Below are 13,758 nucleotides of genomic sequence, written 5' to 3' on the forward strand. Positions count from 1 at the left end.
TAATATTAACAAGAATCATCAAAATAATCATAATAATCATAATAATAACCATAATAATATTAATAATCTTATTACTAATCGTAATATTATTCACAATAAACATAATAATAATAAAAGCTATAACAATATCCATAAAATTATAATAATCATAATTATAATCATAATAATCATAATGGTCATAAGAATGATCACATTAATGATAATAATCATAATAATAATAATAATTATCATAATATATCTAGTAAAAATAATAATCCTAATAAGAATAATAATAGCCATAATTATTATAATAATCACAATAATAACCATAACAATCATAGCCATAATAATAATGATTTTAATAATAATAATAATGATAATAAAAAGCGTATTAATACAGATAATAACTATAATAATAATACTAATAATAATCATAATAACCATAATAATCATAATAATATTCATAATAACCATAAAATTCAGAATAATATTCACCTTAATAATCATAATAATCATAAGAACAATCGTAATTACCATAATAATAATCATAATAATCATAATAATGAATATAAAAACCATAATAATCATAATATGGGACTGTCGGATTTAGAAATACCCCGACGAGTCGTGGGAAAGTCATGCGAGTGCCTTTCGAAGTATTGCGACGGTAGAACTTGAAAATATGCCAACTGGTCGAGGGAAAGTTATGCGAGTGCTTGTGGAACCAATGCGACTGACGGACATAGAAATATTCCGAAAGACGAGGGAAAGTTATGCGAGTGCTTCTTGAACCAATGCGACTATCGGAACTGGAAGTATTCTGACTGGTCGATGGAAAAATATGTGAACACAGCTAGAACCAATGCGACAGGAACATGGAAACATTCCGACTATTCCAGGGAAAATTGTGGGATTTCCTCTCGAATCAATGCGACTGTCGGACTTGCAGATACTCCAACTAGTCAAGAGAAAGTTATGCGAGTGCTTATGGAACAAATGCGATAAACGGACATAGAAATTTCCGAAAGACGAGGGAAAGTCATGAAAGTTTCTCTCGAACGTACGCGACTGTCGGACTTGGAAATGTTCCGTCTAGTCGAGAGAAAGATATGTCAGTACCTCTCTAAACAATGCGACTGGCGTATATCGAAATATTACGACAAGTCCAGGGAGAGTAGTGGGAGTTCCTCTCGAAACAATGCGACCTATAGACTCGGAAAAATTCCACCTAGTCGAGGGAAAGTCATGCGAATACGTCTGGAAATAATGCTACTGTCGGACCTAAAAATATTCCGACAAGATTAGGGAAAGTTATACAAGTGCTACTCAAACCTACGCGACCGTCGAACTAGGAAATATTCTAACTAGTCGAACGAATGTTTTGCGATTGACTTATAAACCAAGGTGACAAGTTGGATTAAAAATATACCGACTGGTCGAATGAAAGTTATGCATATGTATTTCTAATCAATGCGAAACTCCAACTTATAAATTTTCCGACTAGTCGAGGTAAATTTATGCGAGGGCCTCACGAACTAAAGCGACTGTAAGAATTGGACCTATTCCGACTAGTCGAGCGGAAGTTATGACAGTGCCTCACGAACCAATACGACAAACGGACGCAGATACATACCGAATAGTCTAGAGAATGTTATGCGATTGACTTGAGGAACAATCCAACGGTCGGAATAAGACATATTACAACAAGTCGTGTAAAAGTTATGAGAGTGCATTACGAACCAATGCGACTATCGGAATTGGAAGTATTCCGACTAGTAAAGGGAAAATTATGCGAGTATTCTCGAACCGATGCGACTCTTGGTCCAGAAAATATTCCGACTAATCTTGGAATAGTTATGCGAGTTACCAATGAAACAATTACACTATCGTACTTGAAAATATTCAGACTAGTCGAGGGAAAGTTATGCGAGTGCCTCTCGAACCAATGCGAATGTCAGACCTACTAATATTCCGACTGGTCGAGGAAAAGTAATGCGAGTGCCTCTCGAACTTATGCGACTATCAGAATTGGAAGCATACCAACTTGTCGACGAAAAGTTATAAGTGATGATTATGAAAATACCAAATATTCGAGAGATAGTTATGCAATTGACATGTGAAGAAATGCGACTCTCGTACTTGGATATATTCAGATTAGCCGAAGGGAAGTTATGCAAGTGTTTTTTGAACTAATGCGTCTGTCGAACCTAGAAATATTCCGAAAGTCGAGGGAAAGAATTGTGAGTAACTTGTGATCGAATGCGACTTTCGGGTATAGAAATATTCCGACAAGACGAAGGAAGATTATGCGAGTTACTTGTGTACCAACGAGACTGTCCGACTTTGGAATATATCGACGAATTGAAAGTAAGTTATGCGAGTGCATCTCGATCCATTGCGACTGTCAGATGCCGAAATATTTCGACTAATCGAGGAAAAGTTATGGAAGTACCCATGAATCAATGCGACCATCGGACATGGATATTTTCCTACTCGTCCTGGGAAAGTTATGAAACTTCCTCCCGCATCAATGTGTCTGGCTGACTCGTAAATATTCAAACTAGTAGAGGAAAAGTTATGCGAGTGCATCTGGAACCATTGCGAATGACAGAAATAGAAATATTCCGAAAGAGGAGGGAATGTTATGAGAGTGTCTCTCGTAACAGTGTGACTAACGGACTCAGATATATACCGAATAGTCGAGAGAAAGTTTTGCAATTGACTTGTGAATCAATGCGATAGTCGGACTAAGAAATATTCCGATTAGTCGAGGGAAAGTTATGAGTGTACGTCTTGAACCAACGTGACTGTCGGACTAGGAAATGTTTGACAAGTTGAAGGAAAATTAAGCGACTGATTTGTAAACGAATGCGACTGTCGTACTTGGAAGTAAACCATCTAGTCGATGGAAAGTTAAGCGTTTGCCTCTCGAACCAATTCGACTTTTGGTGTTGAAAATATTCCGACATATTCGAGGGAAAGTAATGCTAATGCCTCTGAAATCAATGCCACTGTTGGACATAGAAATATTCCGTCTAGCCAAGGAAAAGTTATACGTGTGACATGTGAATGAATGCGATTGATGTTCTTGGAAATATTCCGACTAGTCGAGGAAAAGCTATGTGAGTGCCTCTAGAACTAATGCGACTTTCAGAATTAGAAATATTCCGAATTTTCTGAAAAAGTTATGGGAGTGCCACATGAAATAATGCGACTCCCAGAGTTGAAAGTTTTCCGACTAGTCAAGGGAAAGTTATGGCTGTTCCTCTTGAAACAATGCGACTGGCGGACATGAAAATATTCTGACAAGTCTTGGAAAAGTTATGGGAGTTTCTTTCGAATCAATGCGACTGTCTTAATTGGAGATATTTTGCCTAATCGAGGGTAATTTATTTTGGGGATTTGGAATTTTCCGACTAATCGAGAAAAAGACACCCACGTGCTCCCGTTTCAATGCCACTCTCTGAATTGGAAATGTTTAGACAAGTCGTTTGAAATTTATACGAGTGCCTCTCGTACCAGTGCGAATGTCGGAAATAGTAATATTCCTCTTATTCGACGGAAAGTTATGCGCGTGAATATTGAACAATCGCGACTATCGGACTTGGTAACATTCTGACTAGTCGAGAGAAAGTTGTACAAGTGCCTCAACAAGCAATGCGACTGTCGATCTTGAAGATATTCCGACTAGTCGAGTGAAATTTATACGAGTGAATCTCAAAACAATGCCAGTGTCGTACCTAGAAATATGCTGACTAGTCGAGGGAAGTTTATGCAAATGCCTCTCGACCAATGTTGCTGTCAGACTTAAAAATATTTCGAGTTGGAAAAATTATTCAAGGGCCTCTCAAAACAATGTGACTGACGGACCAAGAAAGATCCCAATTAGTCGAAGACCAGTTATGAGAATTCCTCTCGAAAAATTGCGATAATCGGACTTGGAAATATTCCAACTATTCGTGAGAATGTTATGCTAGTGACATGTGAACCATTGCGTCTTTCGGACCTAGAAACATTATCACTAGTCGAAGGAAAGTTTAGCGAGTGGCTCACGAACCAATGCAAACGTCTGACTTGGAAATATTTCGACTTGTCGAGGGAAATTTATGCGACTCCCAGAATTGAAAGTTTTCCGACTAGTCAAGGGAAAGTTATGGCTGTTCCCCTTGAAACAATGCAACTGTCGGTCTTGGAAATCTTCCAACGAATTGAGGAGAAGTTATGCTAGTGCCTCTAGAAACTAGGCGACTGTCGTACTTGTGGATATTTCGACTTGTCGGAAGTGAGTTAGGTGAATGACTTGTGACAAATGCGACTGTCAGACTTGGAAATATTCAGACAAGTCGAGGAAAAGTAATTCGAGTGCCTCTTGATCCTATTCGACTGTCGGTTTTGGTAATATCATGCCCAGTCAAGTGAAAGTTATAAAGTGCCTCTTCGAACAAGAACGACAGTCGTACTTAAATATATTCCGACAAGTCGAGGAAAAGTTATGCGCGTAACTTTAGAACCAAAGCAACTGTCAGAATTGGTAATAATGCGAGTAGTCGAAGAAAAGTTAGGCAAGCAATTCCTGTACCAATGCGGCTGTCGATCTTGGAAATATTCCAACTAGACGAGGGAAAGTTAGGTGATTGCCTCTCGGACCAAAACGACTGCCGGATTGAGAAATATTCTGACTAGTAAAGGGAAGCTTATGAGAGTGCCAATGCAACTAAAGCGACTGTCGGATTTGGAAATTTTCCTACTATTCGAGGGAGAGTTATGCGATTGATTTGTGAGCCAAGGCGACTCTCGAACTTGCTAATATTTCGACTTGTCGAGGAAATATTATGGGATCGCTTTCCTAACCAATGCGTCGGTTGAACTAGCAAATATTCCGTCTATTGGAAGGTAAGTTATGCGAGTACCTCTGGATCCAATGCGGTTGTCAGAAATGGATATGTCCCAACTCGTGGTAAGATTGTTATGCGAGAGCCTTTCGAATCAATACAACTGCTGTACTTGGACATATTCTGATTAGTCGAGGAAGAGTTATGCGAGAGCCTATCGATCTAAAGCAGCTGTCGAAATTGAAAATATTTCGATTAGTCGAGAGAAAGTTGTGCAAGTGCCTTTCGGACCAATACGATTATTGGAAATATCCCGCCTAATCATGGGAAAGTTATGCAAGCTCTCGAACCATTGTGATTGTCGGAAGAAGAAATACTCCGACTATTCGACTAAAGATATTCCGACTAGTCGAGGAAAAGTTATGAGGATGAATCTCTGAACAATTAGACTGTGGGTCTTGGAAATATTCCGTCATCTCGAAGGAAAGTTATGCGAATGCCTCTCGATCTAATACAGTTGCTGGACATGGAAATATTTCTTTAGTCGTAGGAAAGTTTTGCAAGAACCACTGGATCCTAAGTGACTGTCTGACTTGGAAATGTTCCGACTATTAGAGGAAAAGTTATACAAATGATACTGGAACCAATTCTACGGTTGGACATGGAAATGATCTACTCGTCGAAAGATACGTATGCTAGTGTCTCCCAAACCAATGCGGCTGTCGGAATTGAAAATATTACGTATAGTCGAGGGAAATTTTAGCGATTGTCCATCAGACCATTACCACTGTTGGTCTTTGAAATATCTCTCCTAATCAAGCGAAAATTATGCGACTGTCTCTCAATCCAATGCACCTGTCGGACTTGGAACTAATCGGACTAGACGGGTGATAGTTATGCGAGTGCCTTTCGATCCGATACGGCTGCCGGACTTGGAAATATTCCAACTAGTCGGGTAAAATTATAGGAGTGCCTCTCGAACCAATGCGGCTATTGGGCTTGGACATATTCTGACTTGTAGAGAAAAAGTTATACAAGTGATCCTGAAGACAAAGCGGCTGTCGGCCTTGGAAATATTCCGAATATTCGAGGGAAATTTATGCTAGTGCCTTTAGAAACACAGCGACTGTAGGCCTTAGAAATATTCGGACTTTTCGAAAAAGTGTTATGGGGTTGCTTGTGAGCCAATTCGACTGTCGGGCTTGAAGGTATTCGGACTAGACAAGGGAAAGTTATGAGAGTTCCATTCGAATCAATACGTTTGCCGAACTTAGAAAAATACCGACTAGTCGAGGGAAAATTATGCAAGGGACACTCGAACCAAAGCGTCTGTCGGACTTGAAAATATCCCAACTAGAGAACTTAATGTTCTGCGGGTGCCTCTTGAAACAATGCGGCTATCATACATTAAAATATTCCGACTAATCGACGGAAAGTTATACGAGTGCCCCCTGACCAATTGCGACTGTTTGACATGGAAATGACTCTACTAGTCGATGCATAGTTATGTAATTGTCTCTAGAAATAATGCGAATGTCAGACTTGGAAATATCCTGACTAGTCGAGAGATAGTTATACGAGCGCCTCTGGAAGGAAAGCGACTGTCGAACTTAGAAATAATCCGACTAGGCATGAGAAAGCTATGAAAGTTCTGCTCGAACCAATTTAACTGTCGAAGTTAGAAAATTTCCGACGGGTTGAGGGAAAGAAGTGTGAGTGACCAATGCAACTGTCGGACATGGAAATATTTTCGACTAATCGACGAAAAGTTATACGAGTGACTTTCGAAACAATGCTGCTATTGGAATTGGAAATATTCCTACTAGTCGAAGGAAAGTTTTGCTAGCGACACTTGAACTAATGAGACTGTCGTACTTAGATATGTTCCTACTAATCGAGGGAATGTTATGCGTCTAACTCCATTACCAATGCTACTGTCGGACTTGGAAATAACACAACTATTTGTAGAAAAGTTATGCGTCTGCCTCTTGAACCAATGCGCCGTCGGAAGTAGAAATATTCCGACTAGACGGGGGACGTTATGCGAGTGCCTCTCGAACTAATACGGCTGCCATCCTAAGAAATATTATGACAAGTCGAGTGAAACTTATGCTAGTGCCACTCGAATCAACACGCATGTCTGATTTGGAAATATTTCGACTAGTCGAGTGAGAGATATGGGAGTGTCTTGTGAATCAATGCGACCGTCGTTTTTAGAAATATACTTACCAGTTGTAGAAATGCGATTGTCGCACTTGGAAATATTCCGACTAGACAAGGGAAATTTATACAAGTGCCGCTCGAATCAAAGCGAATGTCATACTTGTAAATATTCCGACTAGTCGAGGGTAAGTTAAGTGGGGTTTTTCTATCCAAAGAGCCTGGCGGACTTTAAACTATTACGACTAGTCGAGGGATAGTTATGCAAGTCACTTTTGCATCAAAGCTTATGTCAAATTTGATAATACTCCGAGTAGATTTGAGAAACCTTTGAGACTGCCTCTAGGACCAATGCGGCTATCGGTCTTGGAAATATTCCGGCTAGTCGAGGAAGAGTTAGACGAGTAACTTGTGAATCAACGCGACTGTCCGAATTGGTAAAGTTTCGTATTCTATATGAAAACTGACGTGAGTGCCTCTCTACCAAATGCTGCTGTCGGACATGATAATATAATGACTAGTAGGGGGAAAGTTATGCGAGTACCTCTCGAACCATTATGACTGTCGAACTCGGAACTACTAAGACTAGTCGCGGGAATTTTTTGCGAGTGACGTAGAACCAATGAGCCTATCAGACATGGAAGTAATCTGATTAGTCGAGGGAAAGTTATTCGAGTTCCTTTCTATCCAAAGCATCTGTCGGTTTTGGAACTATTCCATTTAGACGAGGGAAAGTTATGCTAGTGACTATCTAACCAAAGCGGCTGTCGGACGTAGAAACATAGTAGAGTAAAAGTTATGCGTATGCCTCTCGGTTCAATACGACTGTAGGAATGGAAATATTCCGTCCAGTCAAGTGAAAATTGTGCTAGTGACTCTCGACTCTTTCCGACTGTCGGACTTGGAAATTACCAGAGTAGTCAATAGAAAGTTATGTTACTGCGTTTAGAATCAATGAGAATGTCGGCCTTGGACGTATTCCAACTTGTTGGTGGAAAGCTATGCGAGTGCCTCTCGCAACAGTACGGCTGGCGGTCTGAAATTTTTCCGACAAGTCGAGGGAAAGATATGCGAGAGCCTATCGAACCAATGCGACTGTCAGAATTGGAAATATAACGACTAGTCGAGGGAATTTAATGCGCGTGCATCACGATTCAATGCGGCTGTCATACTTGGAAATATTCCGACTAGTATAGAGAAAGATATGCGAGAATTACGACAATTGGTTTTGGTAAAACTCCGACATTTCGAAGAAGAGCCATGCGAATGATTTGTGAACCAATGCGACTGTTGGGCTTGGAAATATTCCAACTAGTCGTGGCAAAGTTAATCATATGCTCACGATCCAAAGCGGCTGTCGGACTTCTAAGTATTCCGTCTAGTTGGGGGAAAATTATGAGAGTACTTCTCGTATTAATAAGACTGTCGAACTTGGATATATTCCAACTAGACAGGAGAAAGTTACGCGAGTGCCTCTTGAACAAATAAGGTTATCGTACTTGAATATATTTCGAATAGTCGAGTGAAGGTTATGCGATTGCCTGTCGAATCTCGGCGACTGTCTCACTTGGGGATATTCCGACTTGTCGAGGGAGAGTTATGCGAGTGATGATGAACTAATGCGACTGTCAGATGTGAAAATATTCACACTAGTCGAGGGTGTGTTTTAAGAAAGCCAAATGATCCAATTCAACAGTTGGACTTGGAAATATTCCGAATAGACGAGCACAACTTATACGAGTACCTTTAGAAACAAACCAAATGTCGGCCTTGGAAATATTCGGATTAGTCGAGGAAAATTATGCAGGAGACTTTGGAATTAATGCGCCTATCGGAATTGGAAATATTCCGAGTAAACGAACGAATCTTATGCGCGTGTCTCTCAAACTAATGTAGCTGTCGGTTGGGAAATATTTCGACTTCTCAAGGGAAAGTTATGCGAGTTCCTTTCGGACTAATAAGACTGTCGGACATCTAAATATTCCGTCGAGTCGAGGGAAAATAATGCGAGTGAACCTCGAACCAAAGCGTTTATCGGACTTAGAAACAATCTGTGTAATCGAACAAAAGTTGTGCGTGTGCCTCTCGGATAAATACAACCGTCAGAATTAGATATATTCCGAATATTCGAATGAAAATTATGCGAGAGTCACCTGACAATTTGCGACTATCAGACTTGGAGGTAACCCGACTAATGAATGGAAAATTGCGATTGCTTTGGGAACCTATGCGAATGTCGGAATAGTAAATATTCCGACTAGTAGAGTGAGAGTATTTCTTGTGACTCTGTTCCCAATGCGAATCTCGGACATGGAAATAACCCGATTGGTCGATGGAAAACAATGTGAGTGCCCCTCGATCCAATGGGGCTGCCAGTCTTGCAAATATTCTGAATAGTCCAGCGAAACTTATGCGAGTGCCTTTAGAAACAAAGCGAATGTTGGGCTTGGAAATATACGGACTAGTCGACGAAAAGTTATTCGACTGTCTTGTAAGCCAATGCAACTGTCGGATTTGGTAATATTTCGACAAGTCGCGGAAATATTATGGGAGTACCTCTCGAACCAATGCGTCAATCGGACTTGAAAACATTCCGACTATTCGGGTAAAATTTATGCGAGTGATTTGTGAACCAATGCGACTTGGAAATTTTCCGACTAGTCGATCGAAGTTTATGCGATTCCCTCACAAAAATGTTCGGCTGTAGGAATGGAAAAATACCTACTATTCGTGGTATAATTATAGGAGTAACTCTGGAACAAATGCGACGTTCGGACTCGGGAACGTTATGCGAGTGCCACTCGTATCTGAAGGATCGTCGGATCTCGAATTATTTTGACTTGTCAAGAAATAGTAATACGAGTGATTTGTGAAACGATGCGGCTGCCGGACTTGAAAAAATTCTGACTAGTCAAGGGAAAGTTATGCAAACGCCAATCGGACCAATACGACTGTCGGACAATGTACTATTCCGCTTAGATGGGAGGAATTTATGTGGATACCTTTCGAATCGAAGTGGCTATCGGACGTAGAAAAATTCCGACAAGTCGGCGGAAGTTGTGAGATTAACTTATGGACCATAGCTGCTGACTGACTTGGAAATATTACAAATATTCGAACGGAAGTTATGCGAGTGACTCTGGAACCAATGAGACGGTAAGACTAGGAAATATCTCGACTAGTCTAGGGATACTTATGCGAGTGTCTCTCGAACCAATGCAGCTGTCGGACTTGGAAATATTCAGACAAGTCAAGGGTAATTTATGCATTTGTCTCTCGATCCAAAACGGATGTTGGGCTTGGATATATTCCATCTAGTCGAGGAAAGTTATGCGGGTGCTTCTCGAACCAATGTGGTTGTCGGGCATGGAAATGTTCCGAATAGTGGAAGGAATGTTATGCGACTGACCCTTTAAACAACGGGTCTGCCGGACCTGGAAATATTCTGCCTAATGAAGGGAAAGTTATGCGTGAGGATCTCGAACAACGGACTTGGAAATTTCCCGTCTATTCAAGGAAATGTTTGGCGAGGGCTTTTCAAACCAATACGACTGTCGCACATGGAATTTTCCCAAATAATAAAGGGAATGTTATGCGAAAGCCTCTCGAACAAATACACCTGCCGGACTTAGATACATAATAACTTGTCGAGGGAAAGTTTTCCGAGTAACTTTTATAATTTTCCTATATAATAAAGGGAATGTTATGCGAAAGCCTCTTGAACCAATACACCTGCCGGACTTAGATACATAATAACTTATCGAGGGAAAGTTTTCCGAGTAACTTATGAAATAATGCGGCTGTCTGGCTTGGAAAAATTTCAACCTAATCGTTGGAAAGTTTTGCGAGTGCCTCTCGAACAACGGACTTGGAAATTTCCCGTCTATTCAAGGAAATGTTTGGCGAGGGCTTTTCAAACCAATACGACTGTCGCACATGGAATTTTCCCAAATAATAAAGGGAATGTTATGCGAAAGCCTCTCGAACAAATACACCTGCCGGACTTAGATACATAATAACTTGTCGAGGGAAAGTTTTCCGAGTAACTTTTATAATTTTCCTAAATAATAAAGGGAATGTTATGCGAAAGCCTCTTGAACCAATACACCTGCCGGACTTAGATACATAATAACTTATCGAGGGAAAGTTTTCCGAGTAACTTATGAAATAATGCGGCTGTCTGGCTTGGAAAAATTTCAACCTAATCGTTGGAAAGCTTTGCGAGTGCCTCTCGAAACAATGTGGTTCTCTGACTTGAAAGTACTTTTACTAGTTGCGGGAAAGTTATATGAGTGACTCTTGATTCAATAGTGAGGTCAGTCTTGGATATATTTCGTCTAGTTGGAAAAAAGTAATGCGGATGATTTTTGAACCAATGCGGCGGTAGGAATTGAAATGCCCCGACTAGTCGAGGGAATGCTATTCAAGTGCAAATCTAACAAAAAAACTATCGGATTTGGAAATGTTACGACTAGTAAAGAGAGAAGTCTGCGTGTCACTTGTGAATCAATAAGACTTACCGAATTGGACATATAACTACTAGTCGTATGTTATGTGCCTCTCGAACCAATGAGATCATCAGACTTGGAAATATTAGGACTATTCGAGAGAATGTTATGCGAGAGACACTCGAAACAGTTCGTCTGACGGAACTGAAAATATTTCGTCTAGTCGAGGGAAAAGAACGCGAGTGACTTGTGAAACAATGCGACGTTCGTATTTAGAAAGTTTCCGAGGAAATTTTATGCGAATACCTTCATTACCAATCCTACTTTCGAACCTCGACATATGACGGTTAATCAAGGGAAAATTATTGGATGGGAAAATACGGCTGTTGGACTCGGATATATTCCAACTAGTCGAAGCAATGTTATTCGAGTGCCCCTCGAACCAAGGTAACTGGTGGTCTCGGAATTGCTCTAATTATTCGAGGGAAAGGTATGCGAGTAACTTGTGGACCAATGCGACAGTCAAGCTTGGAAATATTCTGACAGATGGTAGGGAATTATCGACTAGTCATGCGATTGACTCCCAAATCAATGCGACTAGCGGTCTTGGAAATATACCGTCTATTCGTGGAAAAGTTATGCAAGTGGATCTCCAAAGAATATGACTGTCTGCATTGGAAATACCTCGACTAATAGGGGAATGGTTCTGCGAGTGACATGTGAACAAATGTGACTATTAAGGTTCTAAATATACCGAGTTGTCGCGGGAAAATTACTCGAGATCCTATAGAAAGAATACGATCGTCGGACTTGGAAATATTGTGACAAGTCGAGGGAAACTTATGCAAATTACTCTTTATCCAATACGGCGGTCGAACATGGAAATATTCCGACTAGTCGAGAGAAAGTAATGCAAATGCCTTTTGAATCAATGCGGAGTTTATTCTTGGAAATATCCTCTACAGTCGAGGGAATGTTACGAGAATGACTCCCGAACCAATCTGGTAGTCGGACTTGAAAATATACCGATTAGTTGGGGGAAAATAATACGAGTGCCAGTCGAAAAAATGCTTCCATCGGATTTGCAAATTTTCTGACTAGTCGAGGGAAAGTTATGCGAGTTAAACTCAAGTTAACGCGACAGTCATACTTGGAGATATCCCGTCCAATCGAGCGAATATTACGCGATTATTATTATAATCATAATAATCATAAGAACAATCGTAATTACCATAATAATAATCATAATAATCATAATAATGAATATAAAAACCATAATAATCATAATATGGAACTGTCGGATTTAGAAATACCCCGACGAGTCGAGGGATAGTCATGCGTGTGTCTATCGAACCAATGCGACTGTCAAACTTGAAATTATCTGTCGAGGGAATTTACGCGAGTGTTTTCCAAATAATGCGATTGTCGAAATTAGAAATATTCCGTTTAGTCGAGAGAAAGTTATTAGAATACCTCTCGAACCATGGAAAAAGTTGGATTTGTAAATATTCCGACTAATCGAGAGAAAGTTATGCGATCATCACTCAAACAAATGCAATTGTCGTACTTGGAAACATTCCGAATAGTCGAGTGAATTTTATGTGATAACACTTTGAATCAAAGCAACTGTCGGACTTGGAACATTCCGAATATTCCAGGGAAAGTTATGCCAATGCCTTGTGAACCAATGCGACAATCGTACTCGGAAATATTCCGACTACTCGAGTGAATTTTATGCGAGTACCTTTTGAATCAAAGAAACTCTCCGACTATGAACATTCCGATTATTCGAGGGAAAGTTATGCGAAAGCCTTATGAACAAATGCGACTATTGAACTTGGAAATATTCCAAATAATTGAGAAATGATTGTGTTAGTGCAACTCGAACCAATGCTTCTGTCGGGCTTAGCAATATTCATTTCTGCCGAGGAAAAGTTAAGCGAGTGCATTTCAATACAATGCGACTTCTGGGCCTAGAAATATCCCGATTAGTAGTAATGTTTTGAGTGCGGACCGAGAACCAATGCGATAGCCAGAATTATCAATAATCCGTCTTGTCGAAATAAGGTTATGTGAGTGACTTGTGATCCAATGAGACTATCGGACTTAGAAATATTCCGTCTAGTGGAGGGATAGTTATGAGAGTGACTCTCGAGAAATGCTACTGTTTGACCAAGAAAAATTCTAACTAGATGAGGAAAGATGTGAGAGTGTCTTGTGTATCAATGCCGCTATCGTATTTGGAGATTCTCCTATTCTTCTAATACCTATTACTTAAAGTACTTTTACTAAAGTAATTGATCCAACTGTCTTGGTTATATTCTTACGCCTTCTAACCA

The sequence above is a fragment of the Vespa velutina genome, chromosome 11, assembly GCF_912470025.1.
Source record: "Vespa velutina chromosome 11, iVesVel2.1, whole genome shotgun sequence".
NCBI classification, from domain to species: domain Eukaryota; kingdom Metazoa; phylum Arthropoda; class Insecta; order Hymenoptera; family Vespidae; genus Vespa; species Vespa velutina.